Source organism: Manduca sexta, chromosome 15 (assembly GCF_014839805.1).
Source record: "Manduca sexta isolate Smith_Timp_Sample1 chromosome 15, JHU_Msex_v1.0, whole genome shotgun sequence".
Taxonomy (NCBI): Eukaryota; Metazoa; Arthropoda; class Insecta; order Lepidoptera; family Sphingidae; genus Manduca; species Manduca sexta.
Genome location: NC_051129.1, coordinates 7,724,287 through 7,742,924, shown reverse-complemented (window position 1 = coordinate 7,742,924; position 18,638 = coordinate 7,724,287). Strand labels below are relative to the sequence as shown.

General features: G+C 33.2%; 1 protein-coding gene across 2 annotated transcripts in view; it reads left to right on the top strand.

The window, feature by feature from the left end:
* Positions 1-2,436: 2,436 nt before the first annotated feature.
* LOC115451320 (ADP-ribosylation factor-like protein 4C) overlaps positions 2,437-18,638 on the top strand; it is a 48,320-nt gene continuing 32,118 nt past the window's right edge. For both annotated transcript variants that reach the window (XM_030179617.2, XM_030179610.2), the window contains exon 1: positions 2,437-2,922. The gene's annotated coding sequence lies outside the window, so the exon portion shown is untranslated. The remainder of the gene's footprint in view (positions 2,923-18,638) is intronic.

The window sequence follows — 18,638 nt, the reverse complement described above, 5'->3', positions numbered from 1 at the left end:
TAGGCGTTTACATCATTAAAATAATAAAACACACCTGTAAATGACCTTATCCTTTACATGATATCGATAATAGCAAACAATAAAGATAAAATAGTTTTCTTTATACGTAATACTTGAGGATTTATTTTGATAAAAGTCGTTCGATTTGACGCACATCTGATAGCATTTGAAAAACGTCTATAACGTATCTTTCCGTCAGTCAAAACTGACAAAAGATTGTTTTCTAATCAATGTGTTTAATATTGAAAATATTGGTACTTATGTTAATATTATCGAATTCTTTATTTACTTTCTTTGTGTGAGGGAATTGAGACGATTCATGGATTTTGTGACATTCGTAACGAACAACAGCTCTAAAACAAATACTTCGGCTTTGGAATTGAATTAGTGATACCAATCAGTTTCTGAACTATTTGTCTTCTTATCCTACTATTTTTGTTACTGGGAAAGTTTGTGAAAATGCTTAGATATTCGTTTGAAGTGAAGACAGAAACTTCTACATGGATTTGGTTAAAAATTTGACACACAGATAAAGCACGTCTTGAGTAACATACAGGGTACTTTTCATTGTAGAAAATTGCATAATGAGTCTTTTACTTTCACATAGACAAAGCCAAGTAACAACTAGTGAATACTGCTTCTTTCATAATCATATAATTAAAGAACAATTGTGCCATACTCGTAAAATGTAGCCATAACTAAAACCGCAACCCATTTTACAAAACACTTCATTAGCTGTAAAATACAACGTTAATGACAACAAAAAAGTGTAAATCTCTTTTAATACAACAAAAGTGCTTCACTTTTGCCATAACTGCAAAGCCTAATTGAGGTGACGCAGATTGCTGCGCTGACAGCCGGCGACTCGACAACAATTGCTGATAACGTCACAATGTCGCTTACAACATAGCGATATGTTGTAAAAGCAAAAAGGAACTTTTTAAATAGCGACATAAAAGCAAATTTGCTTCGCATAGGCTCGTTGTTTTTATATTTTGCTCATTACACAAACGAAATTAAATTAAAAAAAATAAGATAATGAGGTCTGCTTTCAGCAGGTTCCTGCATCCTTTACGAGGTCGTCTCTCCACCTGGTATAAGGACATCTAACGTTACACTTGCCGGTTTGTGGTATCCACTCGAGAACTTTTCTGATCCATATATTGTCAGTTCTAGGATGCACACTGCCACGTGAGCTTCTTGAACCCTTGGACTATGTCAGCAAATTACAATCATCTACCGATTTTGTCATTTCTAAATTTCAGAATTCCACTCTATACTAGTGTTAAATTATTTACCTAAAAATAAAGTAATTACGTTGATTAATTAATTCGTTTTCTAATAACGTTAATGGATAAAGAGGACAAAAACCAAACCTATTGTCCCGCATTTGTCCTGCCGATTCCAACTAATCGGCTGTTGTATGTTAATCAATGTAATTAAAGAGACAATTGGATTGATTAAGGTCCTTTGCATGTTGTGTCTGTACAAGTTCCACAGGATAATACCTATATGATTTTTGTATACCTACATGAGCACATATTCTCATTTGATAAAAAAATACAAGTAAACGAAATGATATTGAAAGCATATCAAATTATACTTTATGGTTCTATTAGGTATAGGATTATCTTGTTTCTAAAAAGAGGGCAGGGACATTATTTTAGTCATTCTAAAACTCTACATACACAAAATTACTAACGTTTAAAGTAAAAAGCAATGGCAAAATAAGTCTTTCTCATTAGTCGTTTCATTTGTGTATTGTAGAGTTCATATTGTATCATATAAAAACAATGGTCGCAATTTTTTTACTAGACCAGTAGATAATGTAATCTACACATTTGTCGTATTTTCCCAAATAAGAAACCGCAGGTAAATAATCTGGACAAAATATTCAAGGACGCTCGTCACGGCATTCCAAATTAAGGACTGACTCATAAACCTTGTTAATGTCTCGGTTGAAGTGAGCTTTTTGTTGTAACTCTAATGGCGGCACAGTGACCATAAATATCCCTGCGTAGATGTGGCCACGTACTAATGAAATGCAAATCGTAAGTAATTAAGTGCTTTGATATATTTTAAGTAAATTATTATCGAATAAATGTCGTTTGGGTATTCGTAATATAAAATCGTAATAATAAACATAGACTCTCAACCAAAAATATCCACTTCAGCTCTTAATTCGTATGTAATTATCTCATAAAACATGGGATTATTACGTAAATACGTACATAATACCCATCCACTAACATCTGTACATATAGTACGTACACAACTGAACGTCGGCGTGGCACATGCTGCGGTTTCAAAATAAAACCACCCATTGAGTTACCTTGCTCAGTTGCACTGAGCAGATGTCCGAACGCAGCGAGCAACATGCGAATGTTGCCGAGCGCGATCTTTACTCAACGCTATCGTCCAACACTCCGACCACTCCGACATCCCGTCGGGTCGTCAGTCCGGAGGCGACCGCGGGCGGGGCGGCACGTGCGGTGCACGCCTCGCGAGTTTGCATTGTTTTTATGTACACCATTGTTTTAATTCAATCCGTCTACAATCGATACGACATTGAAGTGAAACTACACGGCCTATAGTGCTGCGTGCGATACTATTTTGTGTGTTAAAACAAGCAACACTGGTGTTTTATCTATATCTAAGTAGATAGTGCAAGACGGTGGCTTATTGACAAGTGAAACACTTTATCGTTCCATTCATCCGTTGGACGACACTGTTTGCATATATTGTTATTGGATTGTTTAGGTGTTGGTGATCTTTGTTGTATAGGGAAGCATGCCAATCGATATCCGAGTGAATGCCCAGCTTCGAGCATCCGAGGAGCTCTTGCCGTGCGGTTGATTATACGCTTGCATATTGATTGGTCCTGTACCGGGATCACTGGCGATTGTAATCCAATTACGTACGGTGAGTGATATTCTAAAACCGCAAAATAAACAAATATTGGACATTGTCTTTAATAATTACAGATGGACAATACAGTAGATCTTCAATAGAAGAAGCAACAGATCGATTTAATTGACATACTGAACCGTAATACTATTTCTACGGCGAGTGAATACATGCACTGCGGTAAATAAACAGTAAAGCAATTAGGAACGCTACGAAGCGATGAAAGAGATTAAGTAAATGTAATTAATCACTCTACACTACGAAATATTTGATGGTTTATTAACAATAAGGCACATATAGATATTTCAGCACAAACGCCAAATTCAAAACAACAAAAATAAAATAATAAATAATAGAGTTCTCCCTACACAATGCATTATAAAATTTCAATTTAAGGTGGAAAACATCTTGTTTATACATTAATATAATTATTACTAAATACATACATTTTCATTGGATTCGTCTTTTAACAATGTTAAAACTTAGACACCAATCAAACTAAACTTCAAAACAATCTTAAATTTGAATTTTACGTTGAAAGTAATTATAATACCGCCTTGAGAATCATTTTGCAAGACGGAATCCAAAGAATCCTTGCTTATCAAGCTAAAGTTTTGCACAAGGGGTCTTAATGTTAGTCACGCAACAATCTTTACCTGGAAAAAATATACCTAATTTTATTCAAATATGTATCTGCTTTTAACTTCAAGGCTTTTAAAGAAAGCCGTAAAGGGCCTAACTTATATATAGTATAGGAATTAATTGGACAAAATTATTGTACATCGTCAAGAAAATCCTATAAATAGCAATAAAACAAACTACCAGAGTAAAGGGGCAAATAGTTTTATACATGTACCTGCATTATGTTTTCTTAAACATCTCTATTTACTTAGCTATTTTTGTACAATCTTAATAAATAAAAAGAGATTTAGAGAATTCGGAGATAAAACACATAGGCTCAAATATATTTTGCTGCTACGTATAATCCTTTTAACTGGAAGATATGACTACCTGCCCGGCCTCGTGCCCGATCTTCAGTTACATCTTTAACAATGGGACTCGAAACAAGAATTCCTTGCCCGTATATCAACACAAGTATATCTACTATACGGGTTTTTGCAGTCTTATTGATTTCGGTATTATCATACTTCATGGAATGGGATTCCCAATCTTTACTAACGGGTTTAACGAGATAAATACGTCAGAATTAATTGACACGTTGAAAATGCCAATACGATAGTGATTGTATACCTATAATTTTGTGAAAACACACATCAATATAAGCTCCCAAACTTCTTCCAATTAAAATCCAATAAATAACTGAGTAAACCAACAAATCAATAAATGTAGGGAGCTATGAATTTCAATTCATACAAATAAATGAATAGAGACGAAGAATACACACACATCAGCTGTTCCCCGTTCACAGCATTATTTAAGGTCTAAAGCAAGCATGCACACCTGACCGCTCTAGAGGGAAGATAACCAGTTTCGTCACCTGGCCACTGCACGCACACATTGCCAAATCGCAGCTTGCTTGAGCTGTTTATAATTGCGAGAATTCACTGGACATGTGAGAAATTCTCATTAAAATTCAGACACCACAGGATCAAAATCAATTTTGCTTTGTCTTACGCCAAGTATAAGTCGAAATTGATTTTGATTATTTTATTTTAAAGTAATGACTTTTATATACTTTATATGTAATTGCCTCGTCTATTAAAAGCGATAAATTAATTATCAGTAATGAAATCCTATTAATTAAAAAAAAATATTTATTTGCAATTTAATGCACAAATATAATTAGTCACATGCAACGATGGGTAGCAATTATTGCTTTTACTTGGCATTCGATTAATTTCTTCGTTCAGAAATTGCTTTGCCGACTCTTCCATGATGCTGCTATTGTCTTTTTTACGACTCGACGCTTGACAAGCACTTTCTATGCCAATACAAAGGAATATAAAGTGCGTAATGATTCAATGTCCTCGTGTTATGAAAGTATTGAATGACTTGTGATTTTGGCTCTCTGGTATGAAGCGTGGTTCAATATTAACAAATGTAAAACAAAAAATATACACTTTCACATATAGAGTTGTTTTCTATATTATGTATTTAAACGGCTGACTTTCTTCCTTTATATAGATGCTTACCGGTATCATAGTTCCGTAAACAAATCAATTCGCTAGGTTGACTTGTGTCATCTAGATCTTAATTTACATCATGCAAGTTACATAAATATTTCTTATCCGTTTTGGCAAAACTAATTAACATAAAACGAAATCGGATGCTGTCAATTTATATTGACATAATTTTTTTTTATCCTGTCTAAGCAATTTGACTATATTAAACACGATACATGAACCTATACAATTCAAATATGATATTAACGATTGAGAAATCGCCGCATTACTTCGTGGTTACTAGAATTTTAAAGAATATAGACAAGCTAATTTCGGAGAGTACTTTGTTGGAACGAGCAACTATAGGGGCTGTTTCGTCATATGTACGATGATCGCTTTCCAGTCGAATATAAAATGTACCCGTAATCCGATAAAATGTGTTGACATAAACCAATCTTTTCAAGCAAGTTACTCAACGGGTCTACCCAAGAGTTCTCATCACCGATTACTTTTAATATAAAAATAATTTAAAACAGTATATGGATTTTGTAAGATCCATTCACAATATGAAATATGTATTTCCATAATCCAACCGAAGTTGTTCACTTACAAATTCAAATTGGATGTTTGATAGTCGAAGTGCACTCGTCTGACAAGAAGTTATGCAATGACATAACTTTCAATTGAATATTTCCGGCTGGTCATGTTAGCGAATACCTGAGTTAGCATCTATCAATACTATTTTTTTTTTTCATATAGATACTAACAAATTTAAATGTTTAGTATTAAGCCTGTAACAAATAATTCAGGAACTAAAATATTCATTTTGAATCCATGAAAGTTCTTAAAAATATGGTAAAATTAATATATAAACAATGAAGATTTCAATAAAGATTAAGCTATACGTAATATTCTAGTTATAAATACATTTCGTTATTGTCATTTGACCAGAAAAACGCCGATGTTTAACAATATAACTTACAAAATACGATTTATGTACTGAAACTCATCGCCATAAATAAACACGTATCAGAAGTTATCGAAAGAATTTTAAATTTGTTCACTCATATTTCAAATATCCTGAATCACTTCATCGGTATTTTAAGATTGAATAAAGAAATTCCAAACATGTCATGATTCGTGACTGTACCTGATTTTAACGGCAGGATGATGAACGATGACTGAATGAATGATGACTACGAATCTTAACAATCTTATTTTGCCGTCCGTGACAATTTGTCTCGCAAATTGCTGTTTCCTTCGCAGCCCTGTAGGACAATAGCAACAATAGTCTACAAAAGAAACCACAACAAATTACAAATAGGCGGTCATAATTACTAAGTAGTAAAATTAAACGACGCACGTGTAAATAAACTACAAACTATTTTATAGTAAAAAAGCGTGTTGCCGACAACTAATTAGAATGATTTATATTTATATTTAATTATTTCATAAAATAATAATTACTACTTTAATTAATTGAACAAGTTTCATAGGCAATGATAGACCAGATATATTTTAGTTATTGGCGAGATATGATGTTTACCTGAATGCAAATACATTTTCAACGCGTTCCGTCCCGGCGACTTCAGCGCTAATTTGCAAAACATTTTTACACAAGTGGGAGCGTCGCTCTACATTTTTAATTAGTTCGTAATTTTTGTATTAGTTAAGTGGAATTTTAATGACATGACTATGAACGTAGTATTCATAAAGAACACTTCTTTGTCAGTCACGAGATTAATGAGTGTTATAACAGTAAGCCGAAATAAACGGGCTTCTAAAAACATCTTCATGTTTACGAGTTAGACGGTACACCGTGTGTTTGGTTAACGGATGTCCTAGTCTCGTATGCATCAAGGAAGTCAATGACATATTATTCCAGTCTACGGATTGCTCAAACACTTTGATGTGTTTGAACTTTTTACTCCCAACATAATGTGTAACATTAAACATTCTAAAAGAATAATTTTGTCGAATTTCCAAACATAGCACGTAATCCGATAATTGTTTAATAACTTCTTGGTTCAGAAGTAAAACGAGACTGAATCATCCATAAATTCATGCGATGAAATATATACAATTTAAATTATTCATCGAAACTTATCTAAGTATCTGAATAAATTCGGCGGCTTTCAACCTTAATTCAGGGGTATTTGTCACGACGGATCTCGTTCTTAATTCACGGCATTATTATCATGAATAAGATAAATAGTTTAAAGAGAACATTTATCTTTAACTGTACTTTTCATTCTATTGTTACATTCCCTTTCATTTGTGTGAAGTGGTAAATCAAATAAATAACACGCAGTCAAGTGTCAATAACCCAAGATGTAAGAAATATGAACAGATTGAATCAGATCCGAAACGAGCGAGTACAATTGGGTGGTGTTCCCACGCAGCCACTAACGACCCACGCTTTGTACGGCTTACATTAGAACATTGGTGTTAAACGACACATTATCTTGAGCCGTGAAATTATTTGCCGACAATGACCCGACAGTCGTAAATTAAACAAAATTACATGTAACTGTAAATTTTAAACCAAATTCTATCGGTCTCGTTCTGAATAGCAATCAACCACTGATTGCTTTACCTAGTTGAAATGTAATTTAGAACGTGGATTTTTGGAGAACTGGTTAATTAAAAGGATGGAGAATTGGTGGATTTATTAGAAATTTGATTTAGTTGGCATCAATGTTATGTACAATTATTAAGACTACAAATGACAATTCTTATCCTCCAACAACTCAGTGAAGTTAAATCTATGAATTGACACTGACGCAAGTTTCATAACATGAAACGCATGTACACACAATTACACTAACGATGTGAATGATCGCGCATAAACAATATTTAGGGCTCTCCGAATCAATAAAGAGCAATTGAGCTTGTAAACGATGTCAATAAAAATATCGGAAAAATTAAAATTGATTACACGTTAATAAATCCACTTTGAAACGCCGTCGTTCAAACAGATAAAATTAAATACCAAATCGAATCGAAATTCTCTTTACATGAAGAAATATATTATATTCCTTCTAATAAGATCTATATAACTTTTATTATTAAATTTTTTTATTTACATCATCAAAATTTTCTTTATCTAGAACAAATTCCCAGCCATAATGACCAGTGATAATAGGTACTGTTATATGCGGCGGACGTATACTAGAAGTGGCAAAAGGTCCTTTATAAGGACTCTTGGCTTGTGTCCTTCAAATATTTTAATGGCACCTCACCTTACTTAGAAACACTATACGACCTTTGCTACGTGGTCCGGCATTGTTTTTTTCCTTCTTTACTCATTTTATCGGTAACGTTGGGAATTCTTTGGGGAATATATATTTTTGCTATCTACACAAACAAGGAAAAATCCATGAATGAATCACTTAATTTGTTCAGTGTAGACAATGTATTCTAAACCTGTAGAGATAGAGTCAACTCATAGGCTTATTAGCCTTTTTTGTTGAAGTCTTTTTTTAATTTTAATTACTACTAGTGTAACTAGTAGAAAAACTTGTAAACATAATAAAACAATAAAACCTTGCAATTAAATATTCACTTGAAAAAACAATTGTGATTATGCTCTGCAAAGACCATTAAACCAATGAAACAAAAAGAATTGATTTTCTTACTGAAAGCCCTCGACTCTCAGCAATAACATAATTTCTAGGCAATATTTTTGAACAGATGGAGTGTTATATAATACATCAATGAGACATATGCAAATGAATTGCGAAACTACGCGACACAAAAATACGAAGCCCACAGCAACCAATATTCCCGCATAAATCTTTTTCTAGATTCGCGCAGAAGGATACATGTTAAAGCTGTATCAAACAACGTTTTCGCACTACAAAGGACGTATTCTCACAATACTCGACCTCGGAGCGAGCGTTTGTAGGTCATACAAATATTTGTCACTAAGTGATAATACTACAAACACATATACGATTCCAGTTGTAATTTATTCTGCAATGACTCACCTCATCTGAGATGCAAAACAAGTTTTAGTTTTGACGTTTATATCCTACGGTTTTTAATATCCTTTCGATTTTGTTACTATGCCGATTATGCTAAGTTAGGCCTTGTGCTCAACTCGTTTTTTTAAGTATATGGTTCACGAACAAGAAATTATATTTTAGAACCTGTTTATAAGATAAATGTTTATTTGACGTGAAGTACTCTCTCACGCGTGGTTAAAAAATGTTTCCTAATTCTTTTTCATTAGCTTTTCACTAATGGAACTTATTTCTTTAATTGGTCTTCTATTATACAAATACTTATTGTTCAATTCCGATGGATTGATATACACAAAGGCTGACTTGATGCTGTTAAACTAAGCACACATTTCAGTTCACCACTCACTCTTCAAACTAAAATTTAAAAACGTACATATAAATATTTCAAGTAATATAAAATGTTATAATACAGTTAAGTACACGGGACATTCAACTATGGGCGGAGCATTAAGATCTTGAAATTAATGACAGCAATTTTCTACTACGATAATTTGTCACCATTTTTCCGCTCTACGTACGATTATACGAATACATTAAGGTTTATTAAGTACATATATATCGATGCGATTATACTTTTATTACAAAATGAGAATTATGTAAATTAATATTAAAACCGGATATTAATAAAAAAATAACACAAAATTAATTAAAATCTGAATATTACTGTATAGCTACTGCGAAATTGTGTTTTTAAATAAAATTTTATTTGCGACAGACACAAAGGTGTTGTGTAACCCTTTGTACATTGTGTGGACGCCCCCAGGGTGTGTTATAAAAACCTGCGGCGGCACTTTGTGATTTGATTATGTAAAAACAATACTTTCTCTTCGACAAGAATGTGTAACAATATAATCATCGGAATTAGCGGTTTGCGGTCTCATATTAACAAAATTGACTATCGTTACGACAAATGACGATTTTAATTGAGCAATTGTATGAAAAGTAATTTCATAGAAAATGTGTCTTATATACACGATGTCTTTTGTTTATTGTGTGTTTATTCTTAATGACTATTGCGCCAAAATTGATAAAAATACAATTGAAAATCGTTCCATTAGACGAAAAGTTATATTCTAGTTTTAAATAATGCAGTTTTCGAAGGCAAATTTTCGATTAATGTAGTAAATGTTTATCTCATCATATTTCAATCTCCGCTGCTTTCGAAACAACATAACGATTATCTGCAATAAGGGCTGTTCCTAAACAACCAATAAATACCATAAACATATGTATTTTAATCTATATTAATACGTAAAGACAATACAATGTACTCCTTTTAGAGCACGTTGCGCGTACGGAGGAGTTTGTGATTTGGCATAATATAGAGAAGGAGTGCAGAAGAACGCTAATAACGTTCAATCTTAAAAATGTTATGTATTGCAGTAGAATATCAAAAACAACTGACGTACTATATAAAAAAAAACATATTTTGTGCACTAAGTAACAGACCTAAGTGTCATTTTTAATTATACTTTTCTACCCATTTAGAATTATAAAAAACCGTATACTTATAACATGGTTCCCGTGCGTTTAATAGTTGCTAATATTTTTATTGCGAGCGTGTTTCCTTATTACGCATTCAACATTTATTTTAATATCTGACATTACACACGTTTTCCAAGAAAGATACAATTATATCCAATAGGCACACGATTGCAAACAAAATATCAATCTACTAAAGTAGGTGAAGATCAGCGAAATATTGATGCAAAAATAACTTTATTGGAACGCAAAATAAAACACCTACCATCGATTCATCATTGTCTATTATTTGCTCAGTCACTGACTAATCATAATAACGCTGAACAAAACTGAACCTTAAAGCCATCCAGTTACGATTCCATTAAATGTTTTGATTTTAAATAACCTTTATGTTTCATCTTAAAAAATAAGGAGAATTTACATATGCGATCCGTTGCAAACGAATCAAAAGATTGATGAAGAAATTCAAAACACTCGGCTTTTTCCGTCTGTATTTTTAATCTTGTCATGTCTACTGATTGACAGCTTATAATGGTAGATGCCTTATTAAGAAATCGTATTTTTTAATTTTTATTGCTGCATGCCTCGATAAGTAATAGGAAACGTGGTTATTAAAATAGAAACAATGGTACGTGGGTATCGAAATGTTGGCATAAAATTAGTATTCCGTGTAGCACCGTAAGTTTTGTTATATGTAGAATATAATAGCGGTTTCTGAGAAATGTTGATGATATCCTAAAAATAAGTATTACAAATGTTTGTTACACATTATGACGAGTGATCTGCCACAAATGAACAAAGTTTAACACCAATATTTGTTCACAAAGGTTCAAACTCGAAACAAAAGCGTGGGCGTGGGTTAAATCGGAGATTAAGGTTAGGGTGAACGTACAGCATCGTCTAGGTTAAGTTTTAATGTTCACGATTTTGTGGCGCAAGCGTTTACGAATGACCCAAATGGTCAGGTGCAATGTTCGTTAGTAATCGTAAAAGTTTATTGTTATTCTGTTGGTACAGCACGCCGGCGGTCACGTTTGCGTCGATGTATATTACGCGACACGATTTTATTAATCTATGCCCATTCATGAGCAACGATTAAAAGTAATGGCTGACCTTAAACAAAAAATCGGTCGTCTCACGCAAAACTTGTTTTATGCGTGAAATAGTCTTGAGCAAAACGTTAATAGAAATAAGATATTTATATAAAATATATTATATAGAAATATAAAAAATATAGGCTCCTTGTGTAGAATATTCTACCTCGCTGACGTGGTGCGTACTGCAGGTGAATGACCGCATGCCCGCATTGATCTACTTGTCTGAAGAGATCCTTGATTATCCACATAAATCTGAGAGGATTTTTTTCTCTTTCGTACAATACTCACCGAACCATAAACATTTTATTATTTTTATTCAAATTAACAAGTCTCGCTTTATAAGTAAGTAGCTCACAACGTAATAGTGATGCAACTGGAAAATGCTTGTCTTAGCGTACGCCACAAGTTCATCTTGCACCTGTCAAGCGATAAGATCAGATTAGAAAAATGGGCCATCGCAGCCGACCTCTTCTGTCGTTAACGAAGAAATGAAGATACGAGAAACACTTTATACGTTGCTTTTAAATATGTAAACGGTAATCTACTATCTCTAAATTAACGTGAAAGCTAATAAGAAACTAAGCCATTAGTTCTCGAAGACAATTGTCCCTTATCCTATTTCGTACAGCGGTCGAAACTCGTACAAAATAATTGCTTTGACTATTAACATTCCGACTTGTGTCGCTAACGTTACTTTCTCGGGTGGGTGAAACTAGCAATATGCACATTTGAATTCACAAATTTTGTCTAGTTGTCGACAAAGGACTGTATACTTCCATTTCTAATTCGAAAGATCAGTAATTCAAGTTCTAGATGTATTTTTAACCCGCTATCTGAAGACCATAAACGCGAAACGACAAGTTTGGTAAGTTTGTGTAAAACAACATTTCTGCGTCATATTTGAATTTATAAAATTTACATATAATTTGATTTTCGTGTGTGCATTCGCCGTTAAATAAAAAACCAAAAATAATAATTTGCGCAAAAACCTTTATAGAAACTGCCAACCCTATAATATGACGTAACACCAATATTCCTAATTAGTGACCCTTAATGAACTCGGATACGCTCTTCTTTACTAAAGCATTTCCCATCTCACATAATGCGAATATTAGGGACGCCTCAACAATGGCTCCCGAGCGGAAAACTACTCCATTCTCATTCACGTGTCATCAGCTCATATCCAGGGGTTATTGATCTGAAATAATAAAAGGTTTTCCCGTCCATTGTCTTAAACGGTCACCGTTGGGATGAAGCAGGCTGAACGTGCCCAAGTGGCCGTCGTTGTGTCTCCGAGTACAGTTAACAGCAAAACCGCTGCTCGTGTCCCGTATTTTTGAAATGATATTGCTTCCATTTCATAATCGAGTTCATATTTGCTGTTCTTTGTAATATCAACAGACATTAGCTAATGGATGATCACTTTCAATCTATTATTACAGCTTTTTTATCGAACTTAGGCCAACATTGACTGAAATAGCTTTTATGTAATGAGATTTATGAAATTGTTTTACCGATAAATGTTGGTACGCTTCGGGGCAAGTAACTGGGAAAAATTATAATGGGTCTACTGTTCAAACAATGTTTATTTGTTGTAAACATTTGAAATACTCTCAACGATTATATTTTAGTTTACGTAATGAAAACATAAATACCACGAAGAATGGAGATGACATTGAGTTTGTCTAAATCGGATGGGCGAGGGTAGTTATTTATAATTTGACGCCCACTACCCAGCGCCTTACGTCGTCATGATGAAGGAATTTTCTATTTGGAAGCTTTACGACCGGCAAGTCGACGAGTTTTAAGTATTTGTTGGTTTGACATTTCCCTGATTTAATACAGGAAAGTATTTTCAATGCAAAAGTAAATTTTACTCATGTATTTAAGTTATTTATATGGTTCCCTGGAAGGCGCTTAAATAGCTTTTGTGACACAAAATCTCATGAATGTGATTCAAATTTACAAAATATATTCGTGTTGGTTTGGAATCACCGATTCCCACGGCCGCGAGATGGTCATTTCGTAATCACAAAGTACGATTGTAATCATAGTGTGATACAGCCTTGACGATCATCCGAACATCACATATCCAACGGAATATTCACAGTATTACAAATTACAATATAACTGTGAATGTCAAAATTACATTCTTTGTAAAATTATACGATTGATTTATAGTATTTTGTTTATCTGGTTAAATTTTAACATGTTTTCGAATTGCTGCAACATATTGACAATTTTATTTATTCGTGCAAAATATCGGCTAAACAGATTTCAATACCAGTTCTACATATATAGACTGAAAGATGCCGAAAAGACGGTAAACAATGAATAACAAGTTTAACAATAAAACAGGGACTTGTATTAAAGCATCAAGCATCCTTGTTCTGATTCCCGTTTTACATAAGCGGCTCATCAAATCGTAATTTCACACCATCTCTGATAATAAGGAAATGTTAGTCCACATACTATGTTTTACAGTAACATCGCATAATGGCGTGAGATTGCGATGCGTTCTTTCCATTCCATCGCTAACGTAAAGCATACTGTTGGCACGCGCGAACATCTGTCATTACTACGACAGGTGTGATGTTCTTAGAAATCATTCAGTTAGTGCTCTAGTTGAGAATCTAGACTGCGAGAGGCCGAGTTTGTTCGTTCATTCGTTTAAAATAACTGCACGATAGTAAATAATTATTTGTAAAAATCGAAGTAGTTATTAAAAATATTTAGTACATATATTATGTTATAAGCTAATAAGAAACAATCTCGGAAGTCAGTAACGGTCACCGTAGTATATACGGAAATAAATCACGACTTGCAGCCGTTCTCAATAAACCATCCCAATCTCAATCTTCAATCCTATTTCGAGAATGAAGCAATGACCATAAGTCATTTGTAAGCATGTCAAAAAATATTTGTTCTAATTTATCCATTTTTGAAATAGATCGAAAAAACTGGATTGGACTCATTAATTGAAAATGGCGGTTAATGAGGCATAAATATCACATTCTCATACTCTGTCGTTGTGTATTATTCATTTAATCCATAAATTTAAAAAACTTAAACTTCTCATTATTTAAAAATAATTCTAAAGCAAATTTTCTTTTACAATCACATTAATCTTGAGCTATTTTAATAATCAATGACTTCGCACAATATACTCGTAAAGTCTATTTTCTATGTAGAGTAATAAAATCTCCCGAACGCTATGCGAAGGGGACGCAACACAACATATTATTACAATGGTTTGGGGACTACCCTAAAACACATCCCTATATTATCATACATAAATACAATAATAATAAAGTATAATAATGATAGAGGAAACTTTTTCTTTGTAAATCCATGCAAAATCAACTATAAAATGGGTAATTGTTTTTATTTCCCCACAGAGAATCCTGGAATAATAGCGTGTATATTCGGCTCCGCCGTTGTCATCGCATCGATCGTTTTATAATTAGAACTGCAGAGCAATTCAGGACAATAACTCTGTCCAGTTCTATAAGGTTATCTTTACTGGCTTGCTTTATTTTTGATAGTTGAAAAATGTACATCATACTACGTTATTAAGCGTCTGATTAAGAAATTTCAGATTCCGAAATATGTTTACCGATTTTTTATGCAAACTTTTTACGAACTGAATAGTGGCCTACGTTTAAAAGAGTCCTTTTAACCAATTGTGATAGGAAAGATTGTGGTAGCGTTGTACTATTGTTTAATACAAATAAGTGTTTTCTTTCATCGAAGTATATTTCTGAAGTTCTCTTTAATACATAACGCACCACGTCATACTCGTGTATACTGTATTTATAAGAAGAGTCTTTCAGAAGGTATTATAACACACCTCTTGACACACTTTTGTTATAAAATTAAACCTTCTCCCACAACAGACTAGATCGTGTTACGAAACAAAACAATTCGACTATGATGGTCAATGAATCACACAGATTTATGTGGTGAAAGTGATTTTAATAGAACGTATAAAAGTAGGCGTTTTAATTGCGCACGAGTTACTATATAAAGTGTGACTAACTTTGACATAAATTAGGCGTTTTCTGCGGCTTTCAACTTTCATAAGTTTATTGACACAGGTTCTAAGAAGCCATTTATTGACGACCCGCCATTTGTTTTGCGAACTGAATTTAAATTACGCACAGGCTGGCCGTGTCAATTTTGAAAACTTTCAGGCAAGTCACGTGCTGTTTGCATTAGTTATTGCAGACACAAATTAGTGTTTTTTTACTATATTATAAAATTTATGATTATTTAATAATCAGGCCTTACAGATACATTTTATTGATGACTTGTCTTTGACTGTAAAATTATTTAATGTAAGAAATATAGAAATTGAGCTGTGATTACTGAAAACTACTTAAAGACTTTTATTTGGAATTAGCATATGTATGTAACCTTTACAAAAAATATTTCCACGAATCACTTCTGATTTGCACAACGTGCCTTCTTTACGAACGAAATATGCGTTGTACGAAACCACAATATCGTAATCAAGTATATTATACATTCCTGTATAAAAGAATGCACTCGAATTGGCACGAATATTTACTTAAAGGGCGTTATTATCAATAATTATAGGAAACGTATCAAAGATTACACAAACATCCGAACGACAGAACACAAGTATCCGCTGTTCGATTCGCAAAACTGCAACGTTTGTAAACATAATTTATTTTTGGAAGGAAATGAAACGCACTGTATTACCATAACAAAGCAAAGTTAACACAATGTTCGCCGGAACGACGCTCCAATTAACGCGTACGGTGAATAAATCCACATGGACTTACTCCGGCTGAACACAATACCGTAAATTTTACAAATTGACATACATGGTAGTTTTGATTAATTGTAGATTAATGCTTCATGGAGAAGAAAGTAGATAAAAACTGTAAAAAGATTTTGTATGAAAAATAATATGAAAATAAAAAGAATTTTATGATAAAACTATCACAGTATCTTATTAAAATATAATGGAACCCTAAGCCAGACAAATATGCCAGTTATAAATGACTTATTGCCAAAAGGTTGACTAAAAAAGTATAATATTCAAATCACGCATGCAAAACCAAAAAATAAATCTCAATTGGTATCGTTAAAACAAAGCATCCAAAACATTGGCACGGGTTAAAAATTTGTTTGACCTAAAACTACCTCAACATCGCAATTTCGATCGCATACAGCACTGAATTGAATGAAAATTGAAATGTGAATGCGATGGAAATAAAAACCAGGTCACCTCTTTCTAAATGGGCTTGGATTCAAGTAAAGGCCTATTTTATTCGAATACCGCAGTTAAGCCACGTTTATGGTTTAGTGTGTGTACAATCAATAAAGGTCAATTGTATCTGAATAATGTCGTAATATTGCTGATATTAGGTAATTCTTAAATGCTAATGAGTATCTTGTTTATTTTGATGTTGTAAAAATGTTTATACTTTTTCGTAAACAAAGATATTTTTGCAGGCAGGCATACTTTATTACAAACATCGTAATGGTAATAATTGAATCATAAAAGATACCTATCCCAAATCGTAATCTCAATGGATTAAAATAACTTTTTTTTTGCATTAAGATATTGCATAATATAACACTTTGTGAACTAACATACACATTGTGGTTTAAAAAAGTTTTGATGGGCTCATAAAGTTCGCCGTGGTAGATGGTATCGTCACTTCCTGTCCACGGCACGGGCACAATAAGCCCCCGAGCGGAAGTGCCGGCGCGTGCGCCCATCATACAATCTGGCCGGCCAACCCGCCCCATTATAAAAGACCGTGAATTTTATTGACGTAAGCTACAAAAATACGCCAAATCACGCTCCAAAAAATAAACGTTTACAGTAATATGTTTTCATGCATGTATTGTTAACCTTTACTAATATTACTGTTTGAAGATGTGTGAACATGTTTTGATGTTTTTCAGAAACACAGAAACTTCAGATAGAATTTAATAGAAATTAGGCCAGATAGACCACTATTGATATAAAGTTGTTACAAGGTATTGTTATTCCCAAATACTGTGAACTAGATTAATTTGTATAATATTGCAGAAATAAAGGATACGCGAAAACAATACTAATGTTGCCTACATAGAATACAATTCCTTTGTCGGTAGCCGTGTCAATGTTCCGGCGGCTGCCTTCCATTCACCGTTCTATTGTTAAACCACCATTGAAGGATATAATTGGTAGGTCATTTACAGTACAATACCGTACACCAGAGATTACCATAAAAATCTTTTGTTTCTTCGTCCATTTAAACTGCAAAACGTAAATTGAGAAATTAAAAGTGCGGTTGCAATTGCAATTTCCATAACAAGTTAAGTCTATTGCTAGAGATGTTAAAGGTAATTGCACAGTACACTATTATAAGCAACATAGATATGCAGATTAGTTTCTTAATGTCTTGAATCTCATTTAAATAACGTGCTTGAATAAGGCAAATATAAATAGATTGAAGAATAATAAAATTTATTTATAGAAACTTCATAGATTATAGAACACTTAGATATATTTGCCTATTACCTGTTTACTAAATTTATTCAATGTATAACCGAACGAAAAATATTGCATTCCAAAATGTTATTCGCAATGACTACTTTGTACCTACTAATCATATTATCATTGGGCTTAAAATTATAAACTCGTTATGCTGTGGAAAATATGCTGTATGAATTAAATTACTAGTTTTTTCACCAACTACTCATTTCCAATATTTACACAAAACAATTCTAATAAAAAATCCTTGAAACGTTCCTTTTTTAAATCATAATTCCACATCGTAAAAGGCAGTATTGATTTCATATTGCGGCACAAATTTCCACGAGTCTGCATATCCCATTGTATCGTATGGTGTTACGCAAGAGGCGTCCTGTTTGTTTATCCTTTTCACTCGTACCTCCGTCCTTTTCAAGAATATATTAAAAGCAATAAAGTGGTCCGGGAACGCGTAAACAATAATCTCCGTTAGCGTGTTAACAATGAC